Source organism: Anomaloglossus baeobatrachus, chromosome 1 (genome assembly GCF_048569485.1).
Source record: "Anomaloglossus baeobatrachus isolate aAnoBae1 chromosome 1, aAnoBae1.hap1, whole genome shotgun sequence".
NCBI lineage: Eukaryota > Metazoa > Chordata > Amphibia > Anura > Aromobatidae > Anomaloglossus > Anomaloglossus baeobatrachus.
The window spans coordinates 292,626,980-292,652,795 of NC_134353.1; positions in this window are offsets into that span (position 1 = coordinate 292,626,980).

The following is a 25,816-nucleotide window of genomic DNA, read 5'->3' on the forward strand; positions in this document are numbered from 1 at the left end:
GCTATCATTATAGCTTATTAAAAACAGAGCAGGAGGGTGTCCTGCACAGGTGCTAGAAATAGCTTGGCACCAGTGGGGCACTAATGGAATACAACAGCGAGTTCTATGATGCCACTAAATGGCAGTATTTTTTGCTATCATTATAGCTTATTAAAAACAGAGCAGGAGGGTGTCATGCAGAGGTGCTGCACATAGATTTGCACCAGTGGGGCACTAATGGAATACAACAGCGAGTTCTATGATGCCACTAAATGGCAGTATTTTTTGCTATCATTATAGCTTATTAAAAACAGAGCAGGAGGGTGTCATGCAGAGGTGCTGCACATAGATTTGCACCAGTGGGGCACTAATGGAATACAACAGCGAGTTCTATGATGCCACTAAATGGCAGTATTTTTTGCTATCATTATAGCTTATTAAAAACAGAGCGGGAGGGTGTCCTGCACAGGTGCTAGAAATAGCTTGGCACCAGTGGGGCACTAATGGAATACAACAGCGAGTTCTATGATGCCACTAAATGGCAGTATTTTTTGCTATCATTATAGCTTATTAAAAACAGAGCAGGAGGGTGTCATGCAGAGGTGCTGCACATAGATTTGCACCAGTGGGGCACTAATGGAATACAACAGCGAGTTCTATGATGCCACTAAATGGCAGTATTTTTTGCTATCATTATAGCTTATTAAAAACAGAGCAGGAGGGTGTCATGCAGAGGTGCTGCACATAGATTTGCACCAGTGGGGCACTAATGGAATACAACAGCGAGTTCTATGATGCCACTAAATGGCAGTATTTTTTGCTATCATTATAGCTTATTAAAAACAGAGCAGGAGGGTGTCCTGCACAGGTGCTAGAAATAGCTTGGCACCAGTGGGGCACTAATGGAATACAACAGCGAGTTCTATGATGCCACTAAATGGCAGTATTTTTTGCTATCATTATAGCTTATTAAAAACAGAGCAGGAGGGTGTCATGCAGAGGTGCTGCACATAGATTTGCACCAGTGGGGCACTAATGGAATACAACAGCGAGTTCTATGATGCCACTAAATGGCAGTATTTTTTGCTATCATTATAGCTTATTAAAAACAGAGCAGGAGGGTGTCATGCAGAGGTGCTGCACATAGATTTGCACCAGTGGGGCACTAATGGAATACAACAGCGAGTTCTATGATGCCACTAAATGGCAGTATTTTTTGCTATCATTATAGCTTATTAAAAACAGAGCGGGAGGGTGTCCTGCACAGGTGCTAGAAATAGCTTGGCACCAGTGGGGCACTAATGGAATACAACAGCGAGTTCTATGATGCCACTAAATGGCAGTATTTTTTGCTATCATTATAGCTTATTAAAAACAGAGCAGGAGGGTGTCATGCAGAGGTGCTGCACATAGATTTGCACCAGTGGGGCACTAATGGAATACAACAGCGAGTTCTATGATGCCACTAAATGGCAGTATTTTTTGCTATCATTATAGCTTATTAAAAACAGAGCAGGAGGGTGTCCAGCACAGGTGCTAGAAATAGCTTGGCACCAGTGGGGCACTAATGGAATACAACAGCGAGTTCTATGATGCCACTAAATGGCAGTATTTTTTGCTATCATTATAGCTTATTAAAAACAGAGCAGGAGGGTGTCATGCAGAGGTGCTGCACATAGATTTGCACCAGTGGGGCACTAATGGAATACAACCGCGAGTTCTATGATGCCACTAAATGGCAGTATTTTTTGCTATCATTATAGCTTATTAAAAACAGAGAAGGAGGGTGTCATGCAGAGGTGCTGCACATAGATTTGCACCAGTGGGGCACTAATGGAATACAACAGCGAGTTCTATGATGCCACTAGGTACACTGACTGTTTGCTTATATAATGGCTTAGTTAAAAAGAGTTTGAGTGTGCAATGCAGGCAGACGTGCTGCAAATATCTTTGCACTAGTGTGACTAGACAAAAGTCCAATAGCCACGTTTAGGATGCCACTAGGTACACTGACTGTTTGCTAGTATAATGGCTTAGTTAAAAAGAGTTTGAGTGTGCAATGCAGGCAGAGGTGCTGCAAACATCTTTGCACTAGTGGGACTAGACAAAAGTACAATAGCCACGTTTAGGATGCCACTAGGTACACTGACTGTTTGCTAGTATAATGGCTTAGTTAAAAATAGTTTGAGTGTGCAATGCAGGCAGACGTGCTGCAAATATCTTTGCACTAGTGTGACTAGACCAAAGTACAATAGCCACGTTTAGGATGCCACTAGGTACACTGACTGTTTGCTAGTATAATGGCTTAGTTAAAAAGCGTTTGAGTGTGCAATGCAGGCATACGTGCTGCAAATATCTTTGCACTAGTGTGACTAGACCAAAGTACAATAGCCACGTTTAGGATGCCACTAGGTACACTGACTGTTTGCTAGTATAATGGCTTAGTTAAAAAGAGTTTGAGTGTGCAATGCAGGCAGACGTGCTGCAAATATCTTTGCACTAGTGTGACTAGACCAAAGTACAATAGCCACGTTTAGGATTCCACTAGGTACACTGACTGTTTGCTAGTATAATGGCTTAGTTAAAAAGAGTTTGAGTGTGCAATGCAGGCAGACGTGCTGCAAATATCTTTGCACTAGTGTGACTAGACAAAAGTACAATAGCCACGTTTAGGATTCCACTAGGTACACTGACTGTTTGCTAGTATAATGGCTTAGTTAAAAAGAGTTTGAGTGTGCAATGCAGGCAGAGGTGCTGCAAATATCTTTGCACTAGTGGGACTAGACAAAAGTACAATAGCCACGTTTAGGATGCCACTAGGTACACTGACTGTTTGCTAGTATAATGGCTTAGTTAAAAAGAGTTTGAGTGTGCAATGCAGGCAGACGTGCTGCAAATATCTTTGCACTAGTGTGACTAGACCAAAGTACAATAGCCACGTTTAGGATGCCACTAGGTACACTTACTGTTTGCTAGTATAATGGCTTAGTTAAAAAGACTTTGAGTGTGCAATGCAGGCAGACGTGCTGCAAATATCTTTGCACTAGTGTGACTAGACAAAAGTACAATAGCCACGTTTAGGATTCCACTAGGTACACTGACTGTTTGCTAGTATAATGGCTTAGTTAAAAAGAGTTTGAGTGTGCAATGCAGGCAGACGTGCTGCAAAAATCTTTGCACTAGTGTGACTAGACCAAAGTACAATAGCCACGTTTAGGATGCCACTAGGTACACTGACTGCTAGTATAATGGCTTAGTTAAAAAGAGTTTGAGTGTGCAATGCAGGCAGACGTGCTGCAAATATCTTTGCACTAGTGTGACTAGACCAAAGTACAATAGCCACGTTTAGGATGCCACTAGGTACACTGACTGTTTGCTAGTTTAATGGCTTAGTTAAAAAGAGTTTGAGTGTGCAATGCAGGCAGACGTGCTGCAAATATCTTTGCACTAGTGTGACTAGACCAAAGTACAATAGCCACGTTTAGGATTCCACTAGGTACACTGACTGTTTGCTAGTATAATGGCTTAGTTAAAAAGACTTTGAGTGTGCAATGCAGGCAGACGTGCTGCAAATATCTTTGCACTAGTGTGACTAGACAAAAGTACAATAGCCACGTTTAGGATTCCACTAGGTACACTGACTGTTTGCTAGTATAATGGCTTAGTTAAAAAGAGTTTGAGTGTGCAATGCAGGCAGACGTGCTGCAAATATCTTTGCACTAGTGGGACTAGACAAAAGTACAATAGCCACGTTTAGGATGCCACTAGGTACACTGACTGTTTGCTAGTATAATGGCTTAGTTAAAAAGAGTTTGAGTGTGCAATGCAGGCAGACGTGCTGCAAATATCTTTGCACTAGTGTGACTAGACCAAAGTACAATAGCCACGTTTAGGATGCCACTAGGTACACTGACTGTTTGCTAGTATAATGGCTTAGTTAAAAATAGTTTGAGTGTGCAATGCAGGCAGACGTGCTGCAAATATCTTTGCACTAGTGTGACTAGACCAAAGTACAATAGCCACGTTTAGGATTCCACTAGGTACACTGACTGTTTGCTAGTATAATGGCTTAGTTAAAAAGAGTTTGAGTGTGCAATGCAGGCAGACGTGCTGGAAATATCTTTGCACTAGTGTGACTAGACCAAAGTACAATAGCCACGTTTAGGATGCCACTAGGTACACTGACTGTTTGCTAGTATAATGGCTTAGTTAAAAAGAGTTTGAGTGTGCAATGCAGGCAGACGTGCTGCAAATATCTTTGCACTAGTGTGACTAGACCAAAGTACAATAGCCACGTTTAGGATGCCACTAGGTACACTGACTGTTTGCTAGTATAATGGCTTAGTTAAAAATAGTTTGAGTGTGCAATGCAGGCAGACGTGCTGCAAATATCTTTGCACTAGTGTGATTAGACCAAAGTACAATAGCCACGTTTAGGATTCCACTAGGTACACTGACTGTTTGCTAGTATAATGGCTTAGTTAAAAAGAGTTTGAGTGTGCAATGCAGGCAGACGTGCTGCAAATATCTTTGCACTAGTGTGACTAGACCAAAGTCCAATAGCTACGTTTAGGATCCCACTAGGTACACTGACTGTTTGCTAGTATAATGGCTTAGTTAAAAAGAGTTTGAGTGTGCAATGCAGGCAGACGTGCTGCAAATATCTTTGCACTAGTGTGACTAGACCAAAGTACAATAGCCACGTTTAGGATGCCACTAGGTACACTGACTGTTTGCTAGTATAATGGCTTAGTTAAAAAGAGTTTGAGTGTGCAATGCAGGCAGACGTGCTGCAAATATCTTTGCACTAGTGTGACTAGACCAAAGTACAATAGCCACGTTTAGGATGCCACTAGGTACACTGACTGTTTGCTAGTATAATTGGCTTAGTTAAAAATAGTTTGAGTGTGCAATGCAGGCAGACCTGCTGCAAATATCTTTGCACTAGTGTGACTAGACCAAAGTACAATAGCCACGTTTAGGATTCCACTAGGTACACTGACTGTTTGCTACTATAATGGCTTAGTTAAAAAGAGTTTGAGTGTGCAATGCAGGCAGACGTGCTGCAAATATCTTTGCACTAGTGTGACTAGACAAAAGTACAATAGCCACGTTTAGGATGCCACTAGGTACACTGACTGTTTGCTAGTATAATGGCTTAGTTAAAAAGAGTTTGAGTGTGCAATGCAGGCAGAGGTGCTGCAAATATCTTTGCACTAGTGGGACTAGACCAAAGTACAATAGCCACGTTTAGGATGCCACTAGGTACACTGACTGTTTGCTAGTATAATGGCTTAGTTAAAAAGAGTTTGAGTGTGCAATGCAGGCAGACGTGCTGCAAATATCTTTGCACTAGTGTGACTAGACAAAAGTACAATAGCCACGTTTAGGATGCCACTAGGTACACTGACTGTTTGCTAGTATAATGGCTTAGTTAAAAACAGTTTGAGTGTGCAATGCAGGCAGAGGTGCTGCAAATATCTTTGCACTAGTGGGACTAGACAAAAGTACAATAGCCACGTTTAGGATGCCATTAGGTACACTGACTGTTTGCTAGTATAATGGCTTAGTTAAATAGAGTTTGAGTGTGCAATGCAGGCAGACGTGCTGCAAATATCTTTGCACTAGTGTGACTAGACCAAAGTACAATAGCCACGTTTAGGATTCCACTAGGTACACTGACTGTTTGCTAGTATAATGGCTTAGTTAAAAAGAGTTTGAGTGTGCAATGCAGGCAGACGTGCTGCAAATATCTTTGCACTAGTGTGACTAGACAAAAGTACAATAGCCACGTTTAGGATGCCACTAGGTACACTGACTGTTTGCTAGTATAATGGCTTAGTTAAAAAGAGTTTGAGTGTGCAATGCAGGCAGACGTGCTGCAAATATCTTTGCACTAGTGTGACTAGACCAAAGTACAATAGCCATGTTTAGGATGCCACTAGGTACACTGACTGTTTGCTAGTATAATGGCTTAGTTAAAAAGAGTTTGAGTGTGCAATGCAGGCAGACGTGCTGCAAATATCTTTGCACTAGTGTGACTAGACCAAAGTACAATAGCCACGTTTAGGATTCCACTAGGTACACTGACTGTTTGCTAGTATAATGGCTTAGTTAAAAAGAGTTTGAATGTGCAATGCAGGCGGAGGTGCTGCAAATATCTTTGCACTAGTGGGACTAGACAAAAGTACAATAGCCACGTTTAGGATGCCACTAGGTACACTGACTGTTTGCTAGTATAATGACTTAGTTAAAAAGAGTTTGAGTGTGCAATGCAGGCAGAGGTGCTGCAAATATCTTTGCACTAGTGTGACTAGACCAAAGTACAATAGCCACGTTTAGGATGCCACTAGGTACACTGACTGTTTGCTAGTATAATGGCTTAGTTAAAAAGAGTTTGAGTGTGCAATGCAGGCAGAGGTGCTGCAAATATCTTTGCACTAGTGGGACTAGACAAAAGTACAATAGCCACGTTTAGGATGCCACTAGGTACACTGACTGTTTGCTAGTATAATGGCTTAGTTAAAAAGAGTTTGAGTGTGCAATGCAGGCAGACGTGCTGCAAATATCTTTGCACTAGTGTGACTAGACCAAAGTACAATAGCCACGTTTAGGATTCCACTAGGTACACTGACTGTTTGCTAGTATGATGGCTTAGTTAAAAAGAGTTTGAGTGTGCAATACAGGCAGACGTGCTGCAAATATCTTTCCACTAGTGTGACTAGACCAAAGTACAATAGCCACGTTTAGGATGCCACTAGGTACACTGACTGTTTGCTAGTATAATGGCTTAGTTAAAAAGAGTTTGAGTGTGCAATGCAGGCAGACGTGCTGCAAATATCTTTGCACTAGTGTGACTAGACAAAAGTACAATAGCCACGTTTAGGATGCCACTAGGTACACTGACTGTTTGCTAGTATAATGGCTTAGTTATAATGAGTTGGAGTGTGCAGAGGACAGGAGGGTACAGTGCCAGGATTGTGGGGCTCTGGGTAGAGGAATGGAAGCCTGCCTTTCTATTCCCTCCTAATGGGGAAATGCAGCGACGAAATCCCTGACCTTGGCTACACAGACGCTGTTTCTGTTTTCAGGACCTGTCACCTATGGCTCTGACCCTGCCGGTACGAGCCCTTAAAAGGACTGATAGAAAGTGCTCTCCCTAAGCTGTCCAGCGCTGTGTATGGAGCGCATACAGCTGTATCGGCGATAGGACAAAGGACGGAGCTGCGCCAGTGATGTCTGACACCAAGGACGCAGAAGAGATAATGGCGTCCGGACGGGCAGATACTCGTTTTTATAATGCAGGGACATGTGACATGGACATCCTATCACACATGCCGTTGCTTCTCTGGCTAAAAGTCCACTTAGCTGTGTGTTTGTCTGGGATTGGCTGACATGCTGGCCCGCCCCACAAGACGCGCGCGCTTAGGGAAGGAAGACAAGGAAAAAAAAAAAATGGCGATCGCCATTATACAAACAGCAGTGATCTGAATGCGCTGTTCCCGCACACTATACACTGAAATGTCATAATAGTGTGAGTCACAGAGTGACTTACACTATTACAGCGGAAAGCCAGCTAGGAATTAGCTGTTTTTTTGCTGCTAGAACCGTTCTCGAACGTTTCTAGAACTATCGAGCTTTTGCAAAAAGCTCGAGTTCTAGTTCGATCTAGAACAGGCCCCAAAATCACTCGAGCCTAGAACTGGAGAACCTCGAACCGCGAACCGCGCTCAACTCTACACAGGACTACTTCACCAAATTAATGGGACAATCGATGGAGCCATGTGCCGTAAAATACTAAGTGACAACAACCTCCTTCCCTCTGCCAGGACATTAAAAATGAGTCATGGCTGGGTCTTCCAGCATGACAATGACCCAAAACATACAGCCGAGGCAACAAAGGAGTGGCTCACAAAGAAGCACATTAAGGTCATGAAGGGGCCTAGCCAGACTCCAGACCTTAATCCCATAGTATACTTATGGATGGAGCTGTAGCTACAGTGGTGGTTGGTGCACCACGCCCAGGGCCGCCATCAGGGCATTACTACTGTGCCTGGTGTACTGGGCCCGGTGTAGAGGGGTGGCCCGGGGGCTCGGCTGAGCCAGGGACAATTACTTAGTTTTATTAAGCTCCAGCCTCCCCCCTCTTCACCGGGCCCCAGTCACAGCCGCAGAAGAGGGGCCCGACATTGCTGCTTTTGCCACTATACACGTGGCTAATTTGCATTGCATGCAAATTAGCCATGTGTGCTGGAGATACCGCTTATGCAGCTGCACTTGGCCCCGAGGTTCAGGGGGACTTTTCCCGACCTGTCAGGAATGAGGGCAATCTGACCTGTAGCTGCTCAAGGCTCTGGGGGCTCCTGGCCAGATTGCCCTCATCGCATGCAGCATGCCGGGCAGGGAGTGATCCGCAGCTCTGTACAGTGTAGAGAGCAGAACTCAGGAGTCCGTCCTCTGCTCCCTGCCCTGCACTTTTCTGTGTGACACAGGTGCGCACTCCTTGAGGATGTCATCACGTTGTGCACACCTATGTCATTTGAAAAGTACCCGGGAGCTGGGAAGTGAAGAGACGGCGCGGCGCGGGTCCGTACAGCCGGTACAGGAGAGGTAAGGGTTAATTTCTTTTTTTTTTTTAAATAGACTGAGGAGGGGACAATAAGGAGGGGGAGGATTGAGATTAGTAGAGGGGATTGAGGGACCTCCAGCAGCATTCACACACATTTATATATATATATATATATATATATATATATACAAAACTCGTGTGTGTATATATATATATACAGTTAGGTCCAGAAATATTTGGACAGTGACACAAGTTTTGTTATTTTAACTGTTTACAAAAACATGTTCAGAAATACAACTATATATATAATATGGGCTGAAAGTGCACACTCCCAGCTGCAATATAAGAGTTTTCACATCCAAATCGGAGAAAGGGTTTAGGAATCATAGCTCTGTAATGCATAGCCTCCTCTTTTTCAAGGGACCAAAAGTAATTGGACAAGGGACTCTAAGGGCTGCAATTAACTCTGAAGGCGTCTCCCTCGTTATCATGTAATCAATGAAGTAGTTAAAAGGTCTGGGGTTGATTACAGGTGTGTGGTTTTGCATTTGGAAGCTGTTGCTGTGACCAGACAACATGCGGTCTAAGGAACTCTCAATTGAGGTGAAGCAGAACATCCTGAGGCTGAAAAAAAAGAAAAAATCCATCAGAGAGATAGCAGACATGCATGGAGTAGCAAAATCTACAGTCGGGTACATTCTGAGAAAAAAGGAATTGACTGATGAGCTTGGGAACTCAAAAAGGCCTGGGCGTCCACGGATGACAACAGTGGTGGATGATCGCCGCATACTTTCTTTGGTGAAGAAGAACCCGTTCACAACATCAACTGAAGTCCAGAACACTCTCAGTGAAGTAGGTGTATCTGTCTCTAAGTCAACAGTAAAGAGAAGACTCCATGAAAGTAAATACAAAGGGTTCACATCTAGATGCAAACCATTCATCAATTCCAAAAATAGACAGGCCAGAGTTAAATTTGCTGAAAAACACCTCATGAAGCCAGCTCAATTCTGGAAAAGTATTCTATGGACAGATGAGACCAAGATCAACCTGTACCAGAATGATGGGAAGAAAAAAGTTTGGAGAAGAAAGGGAACGGCACATGATCCAAGGCACACCACATCCTCTGTAAAACATGGTGGAGGCAACGTGATGGCATGGGCATGCATGGCTTTCAATGGCACTGGGTCACTTGTGTTTATTGATGACATAACAGCAGACAAGAGTAGCCGGATGAATTCTGAAGTGTACCGGGATATACTTTCAGCCCAGATTCAGCCAAATGCCGCAAAGTTGATCGGACGGCGCTTCATAGTACAGATGGACAATGACCCCAAGCATACAGCCAAAGCTACCCAGGAGTTCATGAGTGCAAAAAAGTGGAACATTCTGCAATGGCCAAGTCAATCACCAGATCTTAACCCAATTGAGCATGCATTTCACTTGCTCAAATCCAGACTTAAGACGGAAAGACCCACAAACAAGCAAGACCTGAAGGCTGCGGCTGTAAAGGCCTGGCAAAGCATTAAGAAGGAGGAAACCCAGCGTTTGGTGATGTCCATGGGTTCCAGACTTAAGGCAGTGATTGCCTCCAAAGGATTCGCAACAAAATATTGAAAAAAAAAATATTTTGTTTGGGTTTGGTTTATTTGTCCAATTACTTTTGACCTCCTAAAATGTGGAGTGTTTGTAAAGAAATGTGTACAATTCCTACAATTTCTATCAGATATTTTTGTTCAAGCCTTCAAATTAAACGTTACAATCTGCACTTGAATTCTGTTGTAGAGGTTTCATTTCAAATCCAATGTGGTGGCATGCAGAGCCCAACTCGCAAAAATTGTGTCACTGTCCAAATATTTATGGACCTAACTGTATATATATATATATATATATATATATATATATATATATATATATAAAATATATAAATATATATATACTATATGTATACTATTTGTATATATTATATTATATATAGATATATATTACTATACTATGCTATATTATATATAGATATATATTATATTATAATCAGTATATATATATATATATATATATATATATATATATGTATATATAGATATATATATATAAAATTTTAATATATATATTTTATATATAATCTATATTTTTATATATATATATATATATATATATATATGTATATATATATATATATATATATATATATTATATATACAGTCATATGGAAAGGTTTGGGCACCCCCTATTAATGTTAACCTTTTTTCTTTATAACAATTTGGGTTTTTGCAACAGCTATTTCAGTTTCATTTATCTAATAACTGATGGACGAGTAATATATCTGGTTTGAAATGTGGTTTATTGTACTAACAGAAAATGTGCAATCCGCATTTAAACAAAATTTGACAGGTGCAAAAGTAGTATGGGCACCTCAACATAAAAGTGACATTAATATTTTGTAGATCCTCCTTTTGCAAAAATAACAGCCTCTAGTCACTTCCTGTAGCTTTTAATGAGTTTGTGGATCCTGGGTGAAGGTATATTTGATCATTCCTGTTTACAAAACAATTCCAGTTCAGTTAAGTTTGATGGTCGCCGAGCATGGACAGCATGCTTCAAATCATCCCACAGATTTTCAATGATATTCAGGTCTGGGGACTGGGATGGCCATTCCAGAACATTGTAATTGTTCCTCTGCATGAATGCCTGAGTAGATTTGGAGCGATGCTTTGGATCATTGTCTTGCTGAAATATCCATCCCCTGCGTAACTTCAACTTCGTCACTGATTCTTGCACATTATTGTCAAGAATCTGCTGATACTGAGTTGAATCCATGCGGCCCTCAACTTTAACAAGATTCCCGGTGCCGGCATTGGCCACACAGCCCCAAAGCATGATGGAACCTCCACCAAATTTTACTGTGGGTAGCAAGTGCTTTTCTTGGAATGCCGTGTGTTTTTGCCTCCATGCATAAGGCCTTTTTGTATGACCAAACAACTCAATCTTTGTTTCATCAGTCCACAGGACCTTCTTCCAAAATGTAACTGGCTTGTCCAAATGTGCTTTTGCATACCTCAGGCGACTCTGTTTGTGGCGTGCTTGCAGAAACGGCTTCTTTCGCATCACTCTCCCATACAGCTTCTCCTTGTGCAACGTGCGCTGTATTGTTGACCGATGCACATTTACACCATCTGCAGTAAGATGAAGCTGCAGGTCTTTGGAGGTGGTCTGTGGATTGTCCTTGACTGTTCTCACCATTCTTCTTCTCTGCCTTTCTGATATTTTTCTTGGCCTGCCACTTCTGGGCGTAACAAGAACTGTACCTGTGTTCTTCCATTTCCTTACTATGTTCCTCACAGTGGAAACTGACAGTTTAAATCTCTGAGACAACTTTTTGTATCCTTCCCCTGAACAACTATGTTGAATAAATTTTGTTTTCAGATCATTTGAGAGTTGTTTGAGGAGCCCATGATGCCACTCTTCATAGGAGATTCATATAGGAGAACAACTTGCAAGTGGCCACCTTAAATACCTTTTCTCATGATTGGATACACCTGCCTATGAAGTTCAAAGCTCAATGAGGTTACAAAACCAATTTAGTGCTTTAGTAAGTTAGTAAAAAGTAGTTAGGAGTGTTCAAATCAAGAAATTGATAAGGGTGCCCATACTTTTGCACCGGTCAAATTTTGTTTAAATGCGTATTGCACATTTTCTGTTAGTACAATAAGCCTCATTTCAATCCAGAAATATTACTGAGTCCATCAGTTATTAGATATATGAAACTGAAATAGCTGTTGCAAATACCCAAATTGTTATAAAGAAAAAATGTTAACATTGATAGGGGTGCCCAAACTTTTCCATATGACTGTATGTGTATATATATATACAGTGCTGGCCAAAAGTATTGGCACCCCTGCAATTTTGTCAGATAGTACTCCGTTTCTTCTTGAAAATGATTGCAATCACAAATTCTTTGGTATTATTGTCTTCATTTATTTTGCTTGCAATGAAAAAACACAAAAGAGAATGAAACAAAAATCAAATCATTGATCATTTCACACAAAACTCCAAAAATGGGCCAGACGAAAGTATTGTCACCTTTAGCCTAATACTTGGTTGCACAACCTTTAGCCAAAATATGCAAATCAAAAAGGTCCATGGAGTCTCTGTTAGGAGTCTCAACACAGAAACCAGCCAGATATCCCTCCGGGAAGGGCCCAGCCAAGGGGTGACTCTTTTTAGGAGACCACCATAACCACCATATTAAGTGGCCCTCTGGCTGCTCTCCCCGAGATCAGTGATTGTTTTGTTTTCTTTAGCCAAAATAACTGCGAACAACCGCTTCCGATAACCATCAATGAGTTTCTTACAATGCTCTGCTGGAATTTTAGACCATTCTTCGTTGGCAAACTGCTCCAGGTCCCTGAGATTTGAAGGGTGACTTCTCCAAACTGCCATTTTGAGATCTCTTCACAGGTGTTCTATGGGATTCAGGTCTGGACTCATTGCTGGCCACTTTAGTAGTCTCCAGTGCTTTCTATCAAACCATTTTCTAGTGCTTTATGAAGTGTGTTTTGGGTCATTGTCCTGCTGGAAGACCCATGACCTCTGAGGAAGACCCAGCTTTCTCACACTGGGCCCTACATTATGCTTCAAAATTTGTTGGTAGTGTTCAGACTTCATAATGCCATGCACACGGTCAAGCAGTCCAGTGCCAGAGGCAGCAAAGCAACCCCAAAACATCAGGGAACCTCCACCATGTTTGACTGTAGGGACCGTGGTTTTTTCTTTGAATGCCTCTTTTTTTTCCAGTAAACTCTATATTGATGGCTTTTCCCAAAAAGCTCTACTTTTGTCTCATCTGACCAGAGAACATTCTTCCAAAATGTTTTAGGCTTCCACAGGTAAGTTTTGGCAAACTCCAGCCCGGCTTTTTTATGTCTCGGGGTAAGAAGTGGGGTCTTCCTGGGTATCTTACCATACAGACCCTTTTCATTCAGACGCTGACGGATAGTATGGGTTGACACTGATGTTCCCCTCGGACTGCAGGGCAGTTTGAACTTGTTTGGATGTTAGTCAAGGTTCTTTATCCACCATCCGCACAATCTTGCGTTGAAATCTCTCGTCAAATTTTCTTTTCCTTCCACATCTAGGGAGGTTAGCCACAGTGCCATGGGCTTTAAACTTCTTGATGACACTGCGCACCGTAGACACAGGAACTTTCAGGTCTTTGGAGATGGACTTGTAGCCTTGAGATTGCTCATGCTTCCTCACAATTTGGATTCTCAAGTCCTCAGACAGTTCTTTGGTCTTCTTTCTTTTCTCCATGCTCAATGTGGTACACACAAGGACACAGGACAGAGGTTGAGTCAACTTTAATCCATGCCAACTGGCTGAAAGTGTGATTTAGTTATTGCCAACACCTGTTAGGTGCCACAGGTAAGTTACAGGTGCTGTTAATTACACAAATTAGAGAAGCATCACATGATTTTTCAAACAGTGCCAATACTTTTGTCCACCCACTTTTTAATGTTTGGTGTGGAATTATATCCAATTTGACTTTCTGCCAAATTTTTGATTTTTTTTTTCATTGAAGACAAATTAAATGAAGATAATAATACCAAAGAATTTGTGATTGCAATCTGACAGAATTGCAGGGGTGCCAATACTTTCGGCCAGCACTATATATATATATATATATATATATATACACACATATATATATATATATATATATATATATATATATATATATCTCAGAATTCCCTGCCTCACCAGCTTTGATAGCAGCTGTTTAGCAGCTAATTAGGCCTGTGACTAGTTGCAGGGTCATTGTCCCCCCAGACTAGTCGGCCATCTTTCCATGCTGTCCCACCTCTGTGGGCATAATAACATGATTTCCACAAGTCGGCGTCACCGCCAGCTCCTGGAAATTTTGCGCATACGTGCCGCTGTGCTCGCTCACCCACACGTCCCGGCTACAGAGAGGCACACTGAGCATGGGCAGAGGTGCAGAAGCTGTTCCTCCGATCATGTACAGTGTGCCTCTCTGAAGCCAGGATGTGTACACCCAACTTCAGATGAAGCTCAATGTGAGAGAACACAGCGGCGCATGTGCAAAATTTCCAAGGGCTGACGATGATGTCGGCTTGTGGAAATCATGTTATTATGTCTACAGCGGTGTGATAGCATGGAAAGAGGGCCATCTAGTCTAAGGAAACAATGCCCCTGCAACTAGTCATAGACCTAATTAGCATAGAAACAGCTCAGTTTATAAATCCTCTTTTTTTAAGCATTCATTTTAGTGAATAACATTACACAGGGCTGGTGAGGCCGGGAATTTTAACATAAAGACGTGAATGCTGCTGGAGGGCATAGAGGACCTGACTTTAAAATGAGTTGGATGGTGGGTGAGGATGCTAAGTTCCTCATAGCTTCCGCTCCAAAATTTATTATATGGCCCTGATAGCCTCGTACCCAAACTAAAATTCATTATATAGCCCCAGTTGTGTCTTGCCGCCCCCCCCCCCCCCAATTCATTGTGAAGCTATTATGGAGGTATGATAAATTGTGGGGGGAGGTCACATGACAGGGACTAAGGGCCGCTTTACACGCAACAACATCGCTAACGAGATGTCGTTGGGGTCACGGAATTCGTGACGCACATCCGGCCTCGTTAGCGACGTCGTTGCATTTGAAACGCACGAACGACCGTTAACGATCAAAATTACTTACCTTATCGTTGATAGTTGATGCGTCGTTCCATTCCCAAATATCGTTGCTGTTGCAGGACGCAGGTTGTTCGTTGTTCCTGCGGCAGCACACATCGCTACGTGTGACACCGCAGGAACGAGGAACCTCACCTTACCTGCGGCTGTCCGGAATGAGGAAGGAAGGAGGTGAGCGGGATGTTCGTCCTGCTCATCTCTGCCCCTTTGCTTCTATTAGTGACGTCGCTGTGACGCCGAACGAAATGACCCCTTAGAAAGGAGCCAGCCACAGCGACGCTGCTAGGAAGGTAAGTATGTATGACGGGTGTTAGCGATGTTGTGCGTCATGGGCAGCGATTTGCCTGTGACGCACAACCGATGGGGGCGGGTACGCTCGCTAGCGATATCGCTTGCTGCAAGTGCTTATGTGTCGGCAGGAAGAACACTGCATAAAATATGCGTTTTGCTTGCAACTGTAAAACGCTGCATATTTTCCGCCACAAAATCGCATTGTGTGCACATAGCCTTATAATTAATTGAGGGAGTGTCACAGAGACTGATTAGTTTATATTTATTAGGCGACAGATTATAGCTAATGAGGGGCACAGTGCAGCTTATTATCACCTTATATTCTGAATGGTGTGTGGCATTGTATAAGGTATAGTCTGGTACATATTTATATTCAGGAGTACAGTGTGGGGGATTTTTTTATTCAGGAGGCAAATGTATGTATACAATATATTTTACCTTGTTAATTTCAGGCCTGCGGTGATCAATGTGACATGAAGAGTAGTGGCTGTAAGATGGCGACATGAAGGTCTGACCAGAAGGAGAACAGACAACAGAAAATAACTTACCAGATGAGGCGTCAGCGGTAAGTAACTTTCTGAAAACATTTATTTTGTACTTTATGACTTGGAGTATTGCTGTTATTTGTTACATCCGTTGGGCCACATTATCACATTTGTGTGACCTTTCCGTGTGTTGCCACACTTTTTATATCAGATGGCACGCGGACCCCTAGAGTCTCATAGATGCATTCACATATCTGTGTGAAAATCACAGCTAGGGAGAATGAGATCTGCGAGACTCGGAGCATGGGCTGTTCTGATCTGATTATATGAGGAATAGGACAAACTCCATGGGTCTGTGCGCTGTCCGAGAAAAGAAAGTCAGGCAGCACACTGACACTGCACACGAATGCAGGATGCAACCTCATTATTTAGTGTACTCACTATGTAAAGCGCCATCCTTAAGTACATCGTTTCTCCTTTTATTATGTATAACACTGTCCCTTATTAGCATCCTTGCTTGTTAGGTATGGTGCTGTCCTTTATTATTTAGTGTCCTCTCTTTTTCTGTGTAGCACCATTTCCTATATAGCATATTCTCGTTATTTGTGTTATTCTCAGCTCCCTCTCTTTATGATATATTCCTCTCTTGTTAGATACAGTATAAAATGACTGCTGATGGAGCAGCATCTGACCAGAAGACCAGTCCATCAGAAAAGAAGCTTTACTATGTTCCATCAACAGTCATGTCATTTCATATCTAACAAGAGAGGAAGCTATGAAATAAAGACAGAGCTCTATAAATAACAAAAATGACAAGAGAATCCAATATGTAAGGAATGGTGCTGTACATAACAAAAGAGGGCACTATGTAATATATATGTATATACATATAAATCTGCAGCTTTGTCACCATAAAAAAGGGAGGCCCAGGCACAATTTCTTACACAGCTTTCAGTGTCCAGTCCAGTGCTGGAGGTAGGGGCAGAGCAGGGCTTAGCTTGCAGCAGTGTGATGAGGTCATCACACTGCTGCAGGAAAGCAGAGCCGTGGAGGTGGCGAGGACTTGGCACTGACGGAGACAGGGGTGTTGGAGGGGCCCGCCGACCCTGGTCCCTGCCTTGCTTCAGTTGGATGTGCGTTGGAGGGCGCATATCCAGCTGAAATGCATCGTGGCTCGGAGAGGACGCCGCGTGACTTGGGAGCCGGGGAGGGTGAGTAAAATATTTATTAAATAATATATATATATATATATATATATACACACATATATATATATATATATAATGTTTTTCCAAGAGTAATGGCAGACTGTGGAAAGTTTGCGGGGTAGAGGCGGAGCAGGGGTGGAGCCTGGGCAGAGTCTCAAGGGGGCCCCATAATTTTGCCAGTATGGGGCCCTGAAATTCCTAGTGGCGGCCCTGACCACGCCACACCTTTTAGGCTAGGGACCCCCTGAGAGGTTCTCCTTGACGTGGTAGTGAACTTCATACAGTCTGAACAGAATGTTAAACTAATAATTTTGTGTTCAGTTTTGTACATTTTTGCCTAGTGACATTAAATCAATGTATAATTTTTGGATATGTAGTCCATTTCTGTTTTCTACAGTTCTGGCACATGGCACAGAGTTTTTTTGCATAATTTTTTTCTGGCTGAAAAATCTAGTTCTAAAAACCACTTATGAAAAAAATAACATAATGTGGTTATTGACATGATTTATTTTTTACATGGTGGTTTGACACTTTTTTACTAGTGTGGTCTTGATACATAGTTTGAATCTTTTTGTCAAACGCATGGTGGATCCAAAAAGGTAGTGGTATTGATCTTTACTAGAGATGACTCATTTAGAGATGAGCAAACCCGTTGAATTTCAGTTCAGGTAGTTCAGCCAAACTTTAGAAAAAGTTCTGTTTGGGACCTGGACTTGACATAAATCTCAATGGAAGTCACTAATTGGGCAGGTCGGTCTCCGCCTACATATAGCCAGCCATAAGCAGATCACTTCCGAATGGGTAGAGTTTTTCCTCTTTTTTTTTGGGTGTACACTACATCTGATCATGCTGTTACTTCCAGTGCTAGCAATTTAAACACTTCAAGCGGCTTGCACTAGAGTGAACTTTGAGCGTACCTGAGCACAGCGCTGCTTGCACAAGTGGTTTGCATACTCCAAACCCAAACTCTGTTTTTTGTTAAGTCTGTGTTTGGTACGAACATCTGAGCAAACCTGAAGAGTAAAGTTTGGTATTCGTACCAAACATGGACATTACAAAAAAGTCTGTGTCGGAATTCTGGTGTTGTACGTAATCTAACCACTTGATCGTGCATCGCTGTGCTCAGGTACACTTGGTGCTCTGCCAAGTGCAAGCCGCTTGCAGTGTGTGAATGGCTCACACTGGGATTAAAATCAGTGTTAACAGATGTAGTATATGCAAAAAAAAGAAAAAAAATCCCGCCTCCCTTTCCCAGAAATGCTCTGTTTATGTGGGCGAAGAGCTGAACTGCCCAATCAATGACTTCCATTATGGTTCAGGTCAAGTCCGGTTCCTGAACTGAAGTTTATCTTAAGTCCGGCTGAACCTGAACTTCAGCTCCACTCATCTCTAATATTTACTCCTTATTTCCACTTTTAGCTTTGGCTCCAAAAACTACCTCAAAAACTGTTCTTATTTCTATTGACAATTTTTATCTCTGTAACCGAGTCCAATTGTGTATACTGTTTTATTAAACAATTTCCTGATTCAAATGTGTCCATCGGAATATGGCTGTTGACTGTAATATAGTGAGTGTGCAGTCTGTTTTGAAAGGGTTTTATACATAGATTAAAATAATTCCCCAAAAATAGTGATATGAATATGTTCTTACAGATACTGATGGGCGACCCGAACTGTAAATTCCTGGTCCATAACGGATAGCTAATGTCCATGCACGGACCCCAATCACTTCTAGGGGAAGTCCGTGTTACCATTGAGGTTCCGCCAGGATAAAATGAAATAATTAAAAAAAAAAGGAAAAAGGAAGCAAAGTGGGGATTAAAGCAGGATAATTATACTTTCCAATTTTCTGCACGGTTGTTACACTGCTTCCAGGTACATTTATTAAACCTTATGAATATTGACTATTTTCCCGCCCACCCTCTGTGCAGTTGTCTGTGATTGGTTGCTGTCAGACTCCGCCCCCACCATCTGTGTGGATGTCTGTGATTAGTTACCCTCACATTAGCTGTCTGGGTCCCCGAAGTGTAGTGTATAACTAAATAAATGGATAAATTATTAGGCTCCCCTGTATTTTGATACCCAGCGCAGATAAAGCTGACAGCTGGAGACTACAGCTGCTTTATCTTAGCTATGAATCTTTATTTAAATACATTTTTTTTAAAATGTGGCATCCCCCACATTTTGAGACCCAGCAAAGATAAAGCAGACAGCTTGGAACTGATATTCTCAGGCTGGGGAGGCCCATGGTTTTTGAGCCCTCCCAGCCTAAAAATAGAAGCCTACAGCCGCCTCAGAATTGGCTCATCCATTATATGTGCCAATCCTGGTGATTACGCAGCTTATCCTGATTGCCCCGAAGCGATGGCAATCGGAGTAACATACAGTGCCTTGCGAAAGTATTTGGCCCCCTTGAATTTTTCCACCTTTCCCCACATTTCTGGCTTCAAACATAAAGAAAAAAATTTAGATTTTATGGTGAAGAATCAACAACAAGTGGGACACAATTGTGAAATTGAACAATATTTATTGCTTATTTTAAATTTTTGTAAAAATTAAAAAACCTGAAAATTGGGGCGTGCAATATTATTCGGCCCCTTTAAGTTACTTTGTAGTGCCACCTTTTGCTGCGATTACAGCTGCAAGTTGCTTGGGGTATGTCTCTATCAGTTTTGAACATCGAGAGACTGAAATTCTTGCCCACTCTTCCTTTGCAAATAACTGTAGCTCAGTGAGGTTGGATGAAGAGCATTTGTGAACAGCAGTTGGTGGTGTAATATTTGTCAAAAAATCACAGCTTCCTCAAAGCCTTGGATTAGTAATGGGTAGGAGTCTACCTCCTCATTATTTATTGTGTAAGTAAGAATAAATAAACACAAAACAGAGAAAAATCCTTTATTTAGAAAAAAACAGCCTCTTTCTCCAATTTAATAAGCCCCCAAACACCCTGCAGGTCCAATGTAATCCATACCATGATGTCCCACGATGATCCCGGCTCTGCTACATCTTGAGGTTGCAGTGCACAGTCACATCAGAAAATGTGACCAAGCACTGTGGGCTGCGAAACACACTGATGGAGCCGCAGCTGTGAGAGCGGTGATAACAATGATTTCACCTGAGGTCACAGCTATCGGTTCCCACAGTACCCCAGCTGTGACCGCAGGTGAACTCACCTGAGGTGATCACATTGAGCTCAATGCTAGATTACTGGATTATAAAAAAAACAACAAATAGAAGGATAAAAATCTCCAAAAATTCAGCAATTACTTACAGCAAATTGAGGGCAGCAGTTATAACCTGCCCAGGCCAAGGAACCAATGAACTAAAAGGATGCAGCAAGACCCCCAATGAAGTGGAGGCATCACAGGTGCAGAAGAAGTAAATCACTCACACACTTCCAATCGATGGAGGAGGTGATTGCTGGATGATAAATTTGCACACAGGTGGCTTTTATAGGGCGCCGTTCACACATGAAGGTGCACAGTACCTGGCTAGCAGCCTATTAGTTATGCCCATATTATTTGACAAGGCAGGCTGCCCAGTCTAAGTTCACCATACAGGGACAGGGACTCCAATATACAAGGCCTACATTAAGGGACCTGGCTACATCCTGTATAAAATGTTATGTGCAAAAAAAAAATATATATATATAAAATATACAGTATATGAGGTATTAGATGGTATTATGGCCAGAATATGGTTTCCCACAACACGTGTCAAGGGTCCTCATGCTTGTGGGTGCCTACACTGATATATAAATTTAAAAATGCAACAAAAAGAGGGATAAAAATCTGCTCCAAAAATTCAGCAATTACTTACAGCAAATAGAGGGCAGCAGTTATGATCTACCCAGGCCAAGGATCTAATGCACTAGCAGGATGCAGCAAGACCCTCAATGAAGTGGAGGTATCACAGGTGCAAGAGAAGCAAATCACTCACACACTTCCAATCAATGGAGGGGGCGATTGCTGGATGATAAAATTGCACACAGATGGCTTGTATAGGGCACTGATCACACATGCAGGTGCACAGTATCTGGCTAGCAGCCTATTAGTTACACCCATACTATTTGACTAGGCGGGCTGCCCAGTACTATCTGAGTGCACCATACAGGCACGGGGACTCCAATATACAAGGCCTACGTTAAGGGGCCTGGCTGCATCCTGTATAAAATGTTATGTGAAAAAAAATATCGATATCAGATTAGGCTAAGTGTACACGCGATGAGCTTTTGACATGTTCTTGATGTCTTTTTGTTCCAAGAGATACAGGTTTGGTGCAGAAATTTCTGCAACAAAATATTCAATGTGCGCACATAGCCTAATCTGGTAATCCAACATTGAGTTCAATGCATTCACCTCAGGTGAGTTCACCTGAGGTCACAGTTGGCAGTTCCCATGGTACCCAAGCTGTGACCTCAGGTGAACTCACCTCATGTGAACTCATTGAACTTTTCAGATTAGGCTTTGTGCACATGTTAAGTATTATCTGCATCTTGTGGCAGAAAAGTGCACCAAAAATGCAATGCGTTTTTGTTGAATTTTTGGTGCATTTTTTTGCGAGGAGATGCAGATTTGGTGCAGAAATTTCTGCAACCAAATACTTAACCTGCGCACATTGCCTAATCTGGTAATCCGGCATTGAGTTCAATGAGTTCACCTGAATTCCCAACTGGGGTACCATGGGAACAGCCAGCTGTGACCTCAGATGAACTCACTGACATTATCGCTCTCACAACTGCAGCTCCGTTGGTGTGTCACACAGCCATGATTTCTAATGGGGCCGCGTACTGTGACCTCAGGATGTAGTGGGATATTGTGGTGTGGATTACGTCAGACCTGCAGGGGTGTTTTGGAGGTTAATATTTGGAGAAAAAGGGTGTTTATTTTGGTTGGTTTTTGACTACAGGGTTTTTCTCTCTGTCATGTGTTTATTTCTTTCAACTTACACAAATAGTAATGGGTGGGTCTCAAAGACACCTACCCATTACTTATCCAGGTCTTCATGACACCTGTGATTTTTTGACAATTCACACCTGTCATTAACCCCTTACATTAGCCCTATTGCCACCGCTCCAGGGCAATCGGAATGAGCTGACTAAGTGCCAGGATTTGCACATCTAATGGATGCACCAATTCTGGGGCGGCTATGGACTGCTATTTTTAGGCTAGTAAGGGCCCAATAACCATTGGCCACCCCACCCAAGAATACCAGCCCCCAGCTTTCCATTTTTTCTTGGCTGGGTATCAAGACTGTGAGGCATTCCACGCCATTTTTTTTAAATTATTTATTTAAACAATTAAAAAAAACAATGCATGGGGTCCCTCATATCTTGATACAGAGGGTTGGGGGGGGATGCAGTGAATATTCGGAAGGTTTAAAGAGCAGACCCGAAAGCAGTGTAACAGCTGCGCAAAAGCTCAGTAAGTATAATTCTGCTGCTTTAATCCCCATTTTCCTTCCTTTTTAAGCCCCCTCGCCATTACTAACACTATTTTATAGCTCTAAAGTTCATATCTCATTGACTTATATTTCGGGTCAGGTCGGAGCCAAACCACACTTATTCTTTTTAAGTTTGGCCAGACCCACCGAATCCGAACATCTCTACTTAGTGATTCCTTTTTTTTTTAAAAAAGCTGCAGTTTTTATGATAGTTTTTGAGAGAAAGACAGGAGAGGATTGGAATAGAATGGAAACTATAAAGAAAAATCTTATGCTAAGGATATGATCACACAGAGGTATTTTTGGGTCCACTCTGAAAGATATCTAAAAAAAAGCACTCAGAAAACACTTTGAAAGACTCTTCCTATTAATTTCTATGAAAAAAATTACATTGTTATTCATATGCTCATGTTTTTGAGCGTATTTTTATTTGCTGCTAGTTTAACCCCTTCAGCCCCTGGGCACTTTCCGTTTTTGTTTTTTGCTCCCCTTCTTCCGAGAGCCATAACTTTTTTATTTTTCCGTCAATTTTGCCATATGAGGGCTTGTTTTTTTGCGGGACAAGTTGTACTTTTAAATGAAACCATACGTTTTACGATATGGTGTACTGGAAAACAGCAAAAAAATTCCAAATGCGGAAAAATTGCAAAAAAAGTGTGATGGCACAATAGTTTTTGGGATGTTTTATTCATGGTGTTCACTATATGGTAAAACTGATGTGTGGGTATGTGGGTATGATGCCTGAGGTCGGTGCGAGTTTGTAGACACCAAACATGTATAGGTTTACTTGTATCTAAGGGGTTAAAAAAAATTCACAAGTTTGTCCAATAAAAGTGGCGCACGTTTTGCGCCATTTTCCAAAACACGTAGCGTTCTTATTTTTTGGGATCTATGGTTCAGTGACGGCTTATTTTTTGCATCTCGAGCTGACGTTTCTAATGGTACCATTTTTGCGCAGATGCTACGTTTTGATCGCCTGTTATTGCATTTTGCGTAAAACTTGCGGCGACCAAAAAACGTAATTTTGGCGTTTGGAATTTTTTTGCCACTACACCATTTACCAATCAGATTAATTGATTTTATATTTTGATAGATCGGGCATTTCTGAACGCGGCGATACCAAATATGTGTATATTTATTTATTTTTTTAACCTTTTAATTTTCGATGGGGGGAAAGGGGGGGTGATTTGAACTTTTAGGTTTTTTGTTTTTTTTTTATTTTTGAAAACTTTTTTTTTTACTTTTTTTTTTTATTTTACTAGTCCCCCTAGGGGGCTATAGCGATCAGCAATCCGATCGCTCTTATCTATCTGCTGATTACAGCTGTAAACAGCAGATTCAGTCACTTTCTGTTTCTCTTTGCTCGCGGCCGAGGGAAAACGAAAGTGAAACTTCATAGCTGCAGGCGTCATCACATGACCCTGTGCTACGATGGCAACCACCGATAGTCACGTGATCACGCACGTGACGTCCGGTGGGGGCGGCGGTAAGTAAAAAAACATGGCCGCGCGCATATAGATCTTGCTGCCAGACTTTGGCAGCAAGATTTGAGGGGTTAATGGCCGCGGCTGGAAGCGATTCCAGTGGCTGATAGAAAACAATAAATTCTAAAAAAATTAATCTAATACTGTGGCCTCCTTAGCGCTCTATCAGACCGTGCTTCTATACTTTACTACTCGCGGCTAGCAGGCACACATGTCAGTTGTTGAAAACAGCTGATATGTGTACCGACCGCCTCCGCCTGCCAGCGGCAGGGGGCGGGGCTTAATCGGACACGCTCCATGACGGATATATCCATCCATGGTCGTGAAGGGGTTAAAACATGAAGTATTTAAGTTAAGTGAGCAACGCATACTTCAGACTGCTATGAAACTGCTCTCTACTTTACAATAGAAATCAATGGAAAGGCTACAAAAACTCCTGGATGTTTTTTTTTAACTCTTTGTTTAAGTCATTGCTTAATAAATGCTAAACTTGTGAGAAAATAGAATGAAAAACACGTAAGGAATATTCTTAAAAACACACAAAAACTGTTGCAGCAGAAAACTCCTAAGTAAACGTTCACAAAACATTTCAGATATTGTTAACAAAAACATTTTAGGGCTAAAAATGTTCTGTTACCCAGGATGATATGTTTCTGAGACTGATGATTTAACATAAAGATTTACAAATAATTTAACTCGACGAATTAGAATTCTCCTCTTTCATCGGGTGATCATGTCTGTTTGAATTGCAAAATTATCATGAAAAGAGCGTTTCTAGCAACACTCGTTCCTAATAATATTATGTAGTATCAATGAACCTTTAGACTATACATATATTCTTGTTTCTCTCCAGCTAGTGTAGTTAAGGCTACTACGCAAAAGATAACATTTTGGAATAGTGCCTGAAAATTAAAGGGGTTCTTCAGACCATGTCTAAAAATCAATCTCTTGCAGCGGCATTTAAGAATCGCCTATCGGCTTCCCAGTGACGTGATAGCAGGGTGCTGATGGGTTGCTATGACAACCGAGGATCTGCTAAAGACCTCCCTGCCTGTAATTATGGTACTCCTGTGAAAGATAACTTATAGATGCCATGCATAGTAGACTGTGATTTTTGCCATACATAGCAGTGCTGATGCACTTCTATGTACAGTAGAAGTGATCAGATGATTGCAGATTCAAGTCCCCTAAGGGAACTACAAATACAGTAGAAGGTGAAAACAAAATGTTTTAAAATTATGAAAACACAAATACAAACGTTCAAATCACCCCCCTTTTGCCCCATTAAAAATAAAGCAATTAAAAAAATACACATATTTGGTATTTATATAGCTGTAATCATAAAAGTCCGATCTATGAAAATATAAAATAATCCAATCGATTAACAGCATAATGAGAAAACTAATTGAATTCTTTTTTTTTGGCTGCCACACCATTGCAAAAAAAAAAATGCAATGAAGAGGCTATTAAAACATATTTACCCCAAAATGGTATCAGTAAAATTGTTAACTCAGGGCGAAAAAAAGAAATTATCCCACAGCCTCATATCCCAAAAATTAAAAATGTTACCAGGCAAGTGATTTTTTTTTTTTACAATTTTCTGATTTCTTTTCACCACTTAAATGAAAAAAAAAAAACTAAAAGCATCCTC